This window comes from Schistocerca nitens, chromosome 10 (genome assembly GCF_023898315.1).
Source record: "Schistocerca nitens isolate TAMUIC-IGC-003100 chromosome 10, iqSchNite1.1, whole genome shotgun sequence".
In the NCBI taxonomy this organism is placed as follows: Eukaryota; Metazoa; Arthropoda; class Insecta; order Orthoptera; family Acrididae; genus Schistocerca; species Schistocerca nitens.
Genome location: NC_064623.1, coordinates 229,721,484 through 229,733,378, shown reverse-complemented (window position 1 = coordinate 229,733,378; position 11,895 = coordinate 229,721,484). Strand labels below are relative to the sequence as shown.

The 11,895-nt window shown below is 45.1% G+C and overlaps 1 non-coding gene across 1 annotated transcript; it reads right to left on the bottom strand.

Moving 5' to 3' along the window:
* Nucleotides 1-7,795: 7,795 nt before the first annotated feature.
* Nucleotides 7,796-7,870, bottom strand: Trnas-uga (transfer RNA serine (anticodon UGA)). The gene has a single exon. It is a non-coding gene; the product is annotated as a tRNA-Ser (tRNA).
* Between the last annotated feature and the right edge of the window lie 4,025 nt (nucleotides 7,871-11,895).

Sequence of the window (11,895 nt, the reverse complement as noted above, 5' to 3'; positions counted from 1 at the left end):
AATATTTAGTGTGAGCTTTGGACTCATCGATTAGGAAAAATCTATATGGCTATTATATCTTGGAAATATTCCCAGTAATGCAATAAAAAATTTAAAACAATCTTTAATAATGTCAGATGCTACTTCCAATTCCGTAGCAATACCCGGGGACGTGTTTTGCGACATCAGGTTTATTCTAAGGGCAAATAAAGTATAGATACGAATGGCGGATAAGAATAATGTTCGCAGCGAGGGTGGGCTGCGTAGCTAAGGGATCAGCTTACACGTTAGGCCGATTGGAGGTGCGGTGAGGGAAGACTTGAGGGGGAAGGGCTGACTTATTCCACAAACGGCCTTGCCAACACACCTTGCAACGCTTAGCTTTACCGCACACGTATTATACAGCAACTGCTAATTTGTTGGTGTTGGCAATAATAACAGAACAATCGACGCTAAGTGTTCCAAACCGAACCGATAAGTAACGAAACCAAACTATAGGGACCCAGCCGCCACCTATTGTGTTACAGAATTCATTTTGCTTTAAAAACTGCTTGTCATCACGACTTCTTCATAGTTGACTCCAAACTTCGTTAGCAACAGCAGCTGGCATAGTTTAAATTTTGTCACAACGGTACAAGTTAACAGACCAGGTGATACATTTTATGTTTGACCACACACCACAACTATGGATACAAATTTCTCGTGGGGGGGGGGGGATTACCAGTTTCCGGTGGGGACTTATCACCCCCCCCCCCCCCCCAGGCCATCCCATGAATTCATCACTGATCGGAAAACGTCCTGTGACATCGACTAATATGAGGTTAAGGAACTTTACAGGTATAAAAGGGTGTAACGCATTGAATCGTGATCTGTTTAAGTGTTTGGTCGTTTGACAGAGTACACATTTCCACTCTACTTCTAATGCTAGGGAAATAGGAGCAAGGCATTATTTTCTGAGCAGACTTGGCTACGCCATAGTGACCCCACGAGTTATGTGTATACCCGATAAAACTGTCTACAAGCTTCGGGTGAACAAACACACCAGTTACAACCCTGTTATGTAACTTAAAATGTGTTCAAGTCTGCATCGTCACTACTTGTCAGTTGTCCCATTGAGTATCTTCCTCTTGAAGCTGACACATATTTTTACACATTTTCACATAATAGAGACTATATGTAGCATCATACATGAGTGCAGACCTAAAGTCGTATGTTTGCTCTGTTAATTCTGCATATTCATTTAATCCCTGTAGAAGTCTAGACAGGGCATCTGCCAAAATATGCTGTTCACCTTTGATATAAATTAGCTCAAAATCGAACTCTTGAAGTAAAAGATATCATCTGGTTATTCTTTTGTGCAAAAGTTTACATGTCAGTAAAAACAAAAGTGCTTGATGATCACAATATACGTTGGTAACATTTCCCCATAGGAAGAAGTGCTATTTGCGGAATGCCCGCAGTACTGAGTGTCCTTCAAGCCCGGTTACGGAATAAGCTTATACATTTTTTGGAAATTTGTGGGAAGATCTTATGCGATCAAACTGCTGAGGTCATCGGTCCCTAAGCTTACGCACTACTTAATCTAACTTAAACTAACTTACGCTATGGACACCACACACCCGTGCCCGAGGGAGGACTCGAACCTCCGAGGGGGGGGGGGGGGGGAGGGGGGAGCCGCGCGAACCGTGACAAGACGCCCTAACCCGCGCGGCTAAGCTTATTCACATTCTGTCAGGTGCGACTAACAAAACTGATCATATTTACATTCTGATTTTCAGTATCATGGTTAATCTCAAACAATACTCCCTGAAACACTCCATTTCCAAGTACTTGTGGTTCCAGCGAGTGTTACTCGAATATACACACATCAAAAAAAGTTTTACATCACCTTGGTTCCGAGAGTTCAGGAACCTGTACAGAAAATTGTAATAGAGATCAACATAAAGATCATTTCCGCCATTTTTTTTTAGCGAGACCTTCAGAGGTGGTGGTCAGATTGCTGTACACACCGGTTCCTCTAACACCCAGTAGCACGTTCTCTTGCATTGATGCATGCCTGTATCTGTCGTGGCATACTATCCACAACTTCATCAAGGTACTGTTGGTCCAGATTGTCCCACCAGTCAATGGCAGTCGGCGTGATTGGTGGGCTACATCGTCCATAAACAGCCCTTTTCAATCTATACCAGGCATGTTCATGTCTGGAGAACATGGTGGCCACTCCAGTCGAGCGATGTCGTTATGCTGAATGAAGTCATTCACAAGATGTGCACGATGGGGGCGCGAATTGTCCTCCATGATACGAATGCCTCGTCAATATTTTGCCGATATGGTTGTACTATTTGTCGGAGGATGGCATTCACGTATCATACAGCCGTTACGGCGCCTTCCATGACCACCAGCGGCGTACGTCGGCCCCACATAATGGCACCCCAAAACAGCAGGGAACCTCCACCTTGCTGCACTCGCTGGGCAATGTGTCTAAGGCGTTCAGCCTGACCGGGTTGCCTCGAAAAACGTCTCCGACGATTGTCTGGTTGAAGGCGACACTCATCGGTGAAGAGAACGTGATGCCAATTCTGAGTGGTCCATTCGGCATGTTGTTGGCCCCATTTGTACCGCGCTGCATGGCGTCGTGTTTGCAAAGATGGACCTCGCCATGGAGGTCGGGAGTGAAGTTGCGCATCATGCAGCCTATTCAGCACGGTTTGAGTCTTAACACGACGTGCTGTGGCTGCACAAAAAGGATTATTCAACATGGTGGCGTTGCTGTCAGGGTTCCTCCGAGCCATAATCCGTAGGTAGCGGTCATCCACTGCAGTAGTAGTCTTTGGGCGGCCTGAGCGAGGCATGTCATAGATGGTCCTCTCTGTATCTCCTCCATGTCCGTACAACATCGCTTTGGTTTACTTCGAGACGCCTGGACACTTCCCTTGTTGAGAGCTCTTCTTGGCACAAAGTAACGATGCGGACGCGATGGAACCGCGGTATTGACCGTCTAGCCATGGTTGAACTACAGACAACAGGAGCTGTGTACCTCCTTCCTGGTGGAATGACTGGAACTGATCGGCTGTCGGACCCCCTCCGTCTAATAGGCGCTGCTCTTGCATGGTTGTTTACATCTTTGGGCGGGTTTAATGACATGTCTGAACAGTCAAAGGGACTGTGTCTGTGATATAATATCCACAGTCAACGTCTACCTTCGGGAGTTCTGGGAACCGGAGTGATGCAAAACTTTTTTTGATGTGTGTAAATTTCCAATGTAATTGCATGTAGGAGGAACAGGAAGCACAGGAAGTATTGTTTCGTCCCTTCACAGAAATATAGTTTCCTATTAATTAGACAGTGTTTTGTGCGGACGGTTTTGGATTCCTGCCACCGACCATCGCAACTTGCTCCTCGTTTGTGTCGGCGCTGACTGCCACAGTAGCCGAAACAACAGACACGGTCTACAAGTAGCAATTTCTACGGTGGGTGTGTTCGAGACGACCATAGCAGCAGAAAGAAGAGGTAAAAATTCCCACTGAGTAGTAAAATGTAACTACAGACATTTACTCTTACCTACAAAATTTATTTCAGATATGTTTGATGGTGCCTATTTGACAACTGGCTGTAAAAGCATTCACTTACCTTCCCTTTATTAATTCAGAGTTAAAAGTCAAAAATATTTCCAATTCAAGAACTCTAATTCACTATTCAGACAGGAATAAAACTAGATTAGAATACAACCTTCCGAAGTCTTCATGTACCCCTGGGCAGGGTCTCCACAGATTTCCTGGGCGCCTGTATTCCGTAAGGCGAGTGAAGACTTCTTTCCTGACAGTTAACGCGGCACTGGCAGACGTGTTTCGCGCGTCCACGACGGCCAGTCGTATCCTGTGGTATTGTTTGCGTTTCTGTGGTAATGCTCCAGTGTTGCCGTAGTGCGAAGGCGATCCTTGCTTTCAGACCGGTGCCATGTCCTTTGTGCTCGTCGGTGTGTGCACTTGTGCATTCCGCTAATTCTGTGGGTTTTCTGTCGAGCGTGGAAAATAGTTTCCAGTAGTGCAGAGAAGACGACTTTTGGTAAAGGAGATACGCTGAAATCTCAAGCTCGAGAATTTCTGTACATATTGCGTGTTCAGTTTCAGAGAGAATGGGATAATGGTGGGGACTTGATACCAGTTAGTAAAGTGGCTGACAGGCTTTGAACATCTCTATAGCAACTATAAAGAGAGCCACAAATGATAAAAGACGCTGGGAGCCCTGTTATTGTGACGCGTCGCAAATCATGTCGTGTGAATGAAACAGACAACTTTGACGAAAGTGCTCTCAGACAACACATATATGCGTACTGAAACAGGAAGGAGTACTCGACACGTTACGGCACCTCCCACTGGAGGTTCGAGTCCTTCCTCGGGCGTGTGTGTGTGTCTGTCTCTGCGCGCCTGCGCGCCTGCGTCTGTGTGTGTCTGTGTTAGCGTAAGTCAGTTTAAGTTAGTTTAAGTAGTGTGTAAGACTAGGGACCGATAACCTCAGCAGTTTGGTCCGTTACGAATTCACACATATTTGAACATTCGACACCTTTAAAGTTGATGGCACCACTGTCGGACTGTGGTTTGTTCACAGGCATAATGACAAGTCTCTCCATTGTTTAAAAAATTGAATTCCTGTGGAAAAAGATCTCAGGAAAAATGCGGAGACATTTAAGCATGGAGATGTTCAAAATGGTTCAAATGGCTCTGAGCACTATGGGACTTAACATCTGAGGTCATCAGTCCCCTAGAACTTAGAACTACTTAAACCTAACTAACTTAAAGACATCGCACACAACCATGCCCGAAGCAGGATTCGAACCTGCGACCGTAGCGGTCGCGCGGTTCCTGACTGAAGCGCCTAGAACCGATCGGTCGCACCGGCCGGCATGGAGAGCTGCTAGCACTGAATCCGGAGAATGTAATTTAGATCGATGAACCTGCTGGTACTGTTTCTGTAATGGATGACGCGCCATACCATCCTGTACAATTAAATAAGGCCCCAACGGCTGCTACAAGCAGAGACGAAATTGTCAGCTATTTAAGAGATAATAATAAAGTTCTGGAAGCCACAGAACACACAGTATGTAATTGATACGGTAGCAGAGAACCATTCCCAAAAAGTTGTACGTCTTCTTCCGTACATCTGCCATTACAACACGATCGAACTCGTCTAGGCTCAAATAAAAGCACATGTCGTGGAGTGAAATAAAATTTTTCGTTGCGAGACACAGAAAGGCTGATAAATTAAGCTGTCACGCGAAAAACGCCAAAAAATTGGAAGAACGTCGCGAACCATATATGGAAACAGATTACAATATCGAGCATAGAAGACAGCAGCGAAGATACCGAAGCCTGTGTGGTCGCGAATAGAGATGATCATTGAGATGACTATGGTCTTGGGTTTTCCGTTTTCACTCACGAAAAATAAAGGTAACGTCTTCACTGAATATTTATACGCATTTTGCTGTGTGTGTTTATGTAAGAAGACAAACAGTGGAAGCACATGAGGAAAAACATCTGATCGCGGAAGTCGTCACTCAGTGGAACGCTGTCGACAAGAATGCCACAGAAGCCTGCTGGTGCGGCAGGCACCTTTGAGGTCCTGCAGCCCCGGCTGCCGCGTGGCTGCGGGGCGGGAGAGGAGCGTGTGTGTCGGCGCGCAGCCCACTGCACTTCCTGGTCGAGTGCCGGTGCGACTGCGCTGCCAGCTGTCACGTCTCTTCTGTCTCCAGACAAACTCGTGGTGACCTCCCAAGCCTCTCATCCCAGGGGGGTAGCTAACACTAGCCAACAGTAGGAATGTAACTGAGGTGAATAAATCTTTGTCTACTCTATCGACCACGCTGATAACGAAAACGACGATGAAAACCTCGAATTAGCTCTCGTTCCGAAGAGAAGGGGGGCACAGTTAATTATACAGTGACTCATGCAGTTATCTAGACAGACATAAGGTATTTTATTTCCCTTCCTAATTGTGATTTCAGTAATAATGAAGCACTAGTATGAAGTAAATACAAGTTCCTGTAAGGAATGTAAAAACTAAATGTCCACCGTACTTCTAAACAACACTGCAAATAAAAACATAAGATAACAAAGACACAAAAACAAAACCAATATTGCACAACAATTATTGAGACACCTTTCTTTCTACTTATGGTACAAAAGTTCAGGCAATCCTTTCAATTTAATTACTTCTTTTAGACGACATGGAATTCTTTCCACTAATTTCGAGATGTACTCGGAAGATATTTTCTGCTACTTTCCTTGGAGTCTGGTGTTTTCCTTATTTCTTTATCAGGTTTGACCCAAAGAGTTTCAATCACATTCAAGTCTGGTGTCTGACGGAGGGGATGAAGCACCTTTCGACAGCTAAACAATAACCACATCCTCACATTCCAGGGCGTATTTTTCGGGCGTTATCCCTATGAATCTTAAAATGTTCTCCAATCCTTATGTTTTGACCGTTGCAAATTGTCCCTCAGTATTCTGAGGTACTGAAATTGGTCGATTTTATCCTTAACGACAACCAGTTCACCAACTCCACTCATCGGCATGCATGTCCACCGTCATACTTCACAGTTGCTTAGAGATTTTTCTCTTGAAGCTCAGAATTAGGTCGCCGTCGAAGCGTTATCGTTCCATCAGATTGAAATATGTTAAATTTAGCCTAGTCACATGGTGTTCTCTCTATAACGCTCTTTGACAAACAGCTTTCTCTTTCTTAGATTTATTTTACTTATGATGGTCTTCAGCCTTGCAATACGGCCGTGGAAGTTACCTCTTTTGAGCACTCTCCGTATCGTTTCGGTATACACTTCCTTTCCGGTGTATTTGGTAAACTCAGTCGTGAGTTTTGGAGCACTTAACTTGGGGTCCTTTTTGAGTTTTTCCGATGATATAATACTATTCTCGCAAAGAAAACGTTCTTGGACGTCCCGTACGCAGTAGACTGTCAATCCTATCTTTCTCTCGGAAAGTTATGATGATATCTGAAAGTGTACTTCTCTTCATTTTGAACATTTCAGCCATTTTACGACAACTTTTCCCTCAAGCATGGCGAAAAATTATTAGCTGCCCCTCTTCGAATGCGATCTCTTTTCCTCCGCGGCCCATCGCTACTCCAGCTATGCACAGCACACTGTCCCTGGCTGCGCTGCACGACAACTGCGTGTGTACGAATACATTTGTTGGCCGGCCGCGGTGGCCAAGCGGTTCTAGGCGTATCAGTCCGGAACCGCGCGGCGGCTACGGTCGCAGGTTCGAATCTTGCCTCGGGCATGGATGTGTGTGATGTCCTTAGGTTGGTTAGGTTTAAGTAGTTCTAAGTTTTAGGGGACTGATGACCTCAGAAGTTAAGTCCCATAGTGCTCAGAGCCATTTGTACCAATACATTTGTTGACACACGTTAACGGCGGTCGGAGGTTCCAGGGTCACTGGTTCTCCCCATTTCCTAAACGTAAACATTTTGCCGTGATGTTGACTCACTCGACCAGGGATTTTTACAGCCACTTTGCCTGCACACTTCCTTTGAACCGTAGGACCAGAGTGTCGCAAAGGCAGTTATTAATGAGGGTCCGAATAACGACCTGAGTCTAATTATATCCTATTGGCATTCATTGTCAATCGCTTCCCACATACGCTTCGAAATCCCGCTGTCCTTAGCCCGGGCTCGTAGAGACAAGCGAGAGGGGAAGAGGGAGGGAGGAGCGGAGCATATTTCATGTATGAAATTACAATGAAATCCAGACCATTACCTGCTCACGCGTTGGTAAATATCAACGGTGACAGTTGAAAATGTGTGACCCGACCGGGACTCGAACCCGGGATCTCCTGCTTTCATGGCAGACGCTCTATCCGACTGAGCCATCGACGACAGATAGGATAGTGCGACTGCAGGGTCTTATCTCTGCCACGTTGCTCGTGAGACCCACGTTTTCAACTTACTGTCCACACACTACATGTGTAGTGGCCCTGCGCACTATGCTCATTAGTCGCGGCAGTCAGTGTACCGATTCCCGTAAGAGCTCGGGCAATACGAGTGCATCCGCTCTGAAGAGGATCATTGGCTGGTAAGCCTTATCTGTATGATAATGGTAAGGGCATCTGCACTTTCGGACAAGTTCCAAAAGAACGGATACCATCTTCATATATCTCATCTAAGCGTAGTTTGTCTGTTACGAGCTGTATTCTGCTGGAAGAAGGAGTTACTGAAGAATAGTTAGTGCGCGTGGTCATCGTGATTGCCGTGTTTCAATACGTCTCGTAAATGCGTAAATGGCGCCGACAGTTCGGCTGCATTCGCGGACTCGATACGGTGGAATCGCTAAGGAGGCCAATAACGCCGTGTCCTAGGAGGGCGAACAGACTGTACTTTGACTGCGAAATCGGGGACCAGGACAGACCCTAGGCTCGTTGCGCATGTTTCATATCTTGTGTCTGCAATTTGCATTAGTGGCTGAACCGCAAAAGATCGCCCGTGGGCTTTGCTATACCAACAACCTGGCGAAAGCGATCAAACCGTGTGAGTGACTGTTACTTTTGTGTGACAACTCCATCAGCACACAGTGTTTCTTCCGTGACGTAGGAGCCAACATAGCGTCGGCCACGCGACCAGTCGCACACGGCACGGAGACACACGGCTTGCTCCTGCCCCGCCACTGACTGTCGTTGTAGTCTGTAGGAATCCTAGGCAAACGATCAAACGACTCGTATTAATGAGTTTTATTACAGCTAATCAAATACAACACCTAAATTTGGCAATTACACAGATGAGTAGCAAGCAAAGGGCGACATACGAAACAATCAGTCTTTGCAGTGACTGCTGATCTCTAAGTGACAAAAGCCTTTCCTGAACTGCTGTCCAAGTGCCTAACGTTGACGCTGCTACCCGAGCCGCTCACCTCGAAGCTGCTCTCGAACTGGGCCGTCACCAGTCAGTCGGTCGGTCGGGTCGCGGCGCTCGCGTCCTCTCCACCCGCACACAGGGGCCGCTGCTGCCCTGGAGGGAGGCCCGGTCAGCGCGCTGCTTCTCACAGCCCCCTCTCTGCTCTGCCGCTCCCGACCGGCGCGCCGGCGCTTCACTTTACGCCCTAACAGCCATAGTGGCGGGGGCGGCAGTCACACTGGTGCTGCACCGTCACCTTCAAAACCCAGTTCTACGAAACATCCTCATTTTGTGTGCAACGATGAGTGCACGTAGATCCAAAAAAATACGTGTCCTGCTGAGAGATCCGGGATTGGCGAAAGGTAATGCTGCACTGTTGCTGTCAAGACTACAACAGTGGAATTGACTGCGTTCCGTAACCGCCCTATGTCATTCCTTTCATTTTTCTAAAGTGTGAAGAACTTGGTATTTTGCAGTGATGTACAGGGAGTAATGGCAGCTGTGGTCATTGACTATAAAAATGATCAGTGGATATTGTTCACCGATTCCTTCACTCTTAAGTGAAGCTACTGCATAATGGGAACGTGTTACCATAGATTCCGATTAGGTACGCATCTTACATGAAAGAAACGTATAACAACATGGAACAATTGTTATTGCGATTGAACGGTGGAAAAAATGCGAGTCTATTAAATGGTTTAGTAGAAGGAAGCTTCCGATGCAGAGATTATGCTATTCTCATGTCAGCAGGATGTAAAGACTCTCCTAGGCATCATAGCCTCGATGTGAAGCCATTTTTAAATTTTCATTAATTCAGCATATTTCTTAGTTCGAGAAAATCCACTGTGAAGTGTGAAGTTACCGGATAATTCGATTATTACCGTTATTGTTACTATCATTTTCTTCATACCGCTGCTGGAACACATGTGCTTGAAGATCATTTAATGCCTTTTGGTCATTATAGAAGTAGTTGCCCAAGGACAGGTTATTTCCCTGTATATGGAATTCTTTTCATGTTAATATCTAACATCAGCAATTACTCGTAGATTACATTAAAACCAAAGTAAGTGATGGAGACGTTATTTGATAACAAAAACGCGCTGCCTTTCTTCATTTACTTGCACCTAGAAATGGCTGTCGAATACTGCCAAACCAAAAGCCAAGGGATCTTACTGCCTTGCGATATACGTCGCTGTCAGTTCTTCCATATGATTTTGTCGACGTGACCTGTTTCAAGTTGTGTAAACACAAATATTTTCATTCCAACGAGGAGACCTTCTAGGAGGTGCATCGACTTATGAGCCCCACTTCGCCTGCTTATTGTGTGGGTAGGAACCTATCACACCCCACAATTATAGGTGCCAATGCGGCCTCATTTTTGAAATATTGCCTGTTAAAGTTTGGGCAGCTCTTTATATACAGAAAAGTTTCACTATTGTGGCAAGTGAGCGAGTTTGCCAGCACGGTAGCTCAGCGTGTTCGGTCAGAGAGCTGGTTGGCCTCTATAATAAAAAAAACTGAGTGGAAGGATCAACAAACGAACTTTAACGGATGTCATGTGACGTCAACAACGCACAAACACAACGATCGACAATGGAAAAAAAAAAAAAAAGCTGGCAAGCGAGGGCGAGGGCGAGACTCCCGTCCCTTTTGTTTATCCAATGCTTGTTTTAGTTTATAATTACTCACGAAAACTTTGCAACAAATTGATTAAAAAGAATTAAAAGCCTCTATAAATCAAAATTACAAATTGAATGTCACATTTTGTTTCAATCTTTTGCGTTTTTTTATTTTAACAGGAAATTAACCGTAATCAAAACGTTGGCCTACATAAGTTTGCCTATTTACCTAAAAATTGAGAGAGTTTGTTAAAAATTTTCTTCGAAAATAGTCATAAACCCTTCATACAAATGTTGGGACAGAGTCTTAGAAAATTTTATACCTGGCAGATCGTTGACGCGTCGTCGCGCCTAATCCTGTTTATGGTATGTGACCGTGAGCGTTCCCCTATTTGTACCTGGCGTTCCACGAATAAAAGGGACTCTACTGTCTGTGTACGTGAGTAGCAACGGTTATAACTGCCGAATGAACGTTACTCGTCAGTTGAAATCTTGGCTTTGAAGTGTGCAGACGTTTATCCTTTAATATGGAGCAAAGTGCAAGTTGTTCACGAGTTGTCAGTGAGTGCAATTTTGACAATATCGAACATTTGGTGGAAGACCAAGGAGGTCTTTTGTGGGCTCCACCTAACAATGAAGAACGGCAGGAGTTAACAGACGCAATACATTGTTTACGGCAGTTACTTATCAAATACAACTTTATACTGTAATCAGTGAGCTCCAACATCAGCGAACGATCTTCATTAATTGACAGAGAAATGTTCAAAGGATTTCTAGACATGTACGGGACTATGACATTCACCGACCAAGAAGTGTTATTTTCTGACAATGAAGAGGTTGCGAGTCCTTCCGAAGCAAGCCACGACGAAATTGTTGCACGGAAAAAACGAAAAATACAAATAACACCTATTTCTTCGTATTCTAATGAAGAGGATGATGGAAATGAGCAGACCAGAATCCCATACGCAGTGGAAGACAAGGCCGTGGAGACGGCAGAACTTCATCCAACGTGGTCATTGAAAACGTTACAATAACATTCAACGAGATTACTGAAAAGCAAAACCCAGTTGTCAAAGTGGAGATTCCAAATCGCAGTAGGAGGGACACGAAATGATAAACTGGAAGTAATCAATTCGTATGTTTACGACCGGTTTATCGAGGCGAGAGACCAGAGAGCAGGCAGGCCTCGTAACAACACGGACGCTCCAACAGTAGGCAATCGTTGCTGCTTTTCAATTTCTGGATGGAAATTTTGACTTCAAAGCGTCGGAATCTTGGGTTCGTCGTTTCAAATCGATGCATCGGATATCTCAACGGCATGTAACAAAATATGTCAGCGAGAAAGACAAGAGAACTTTGGACGATTTTTTTTTTTTTTTTGTGGTTTTAGGGCGCA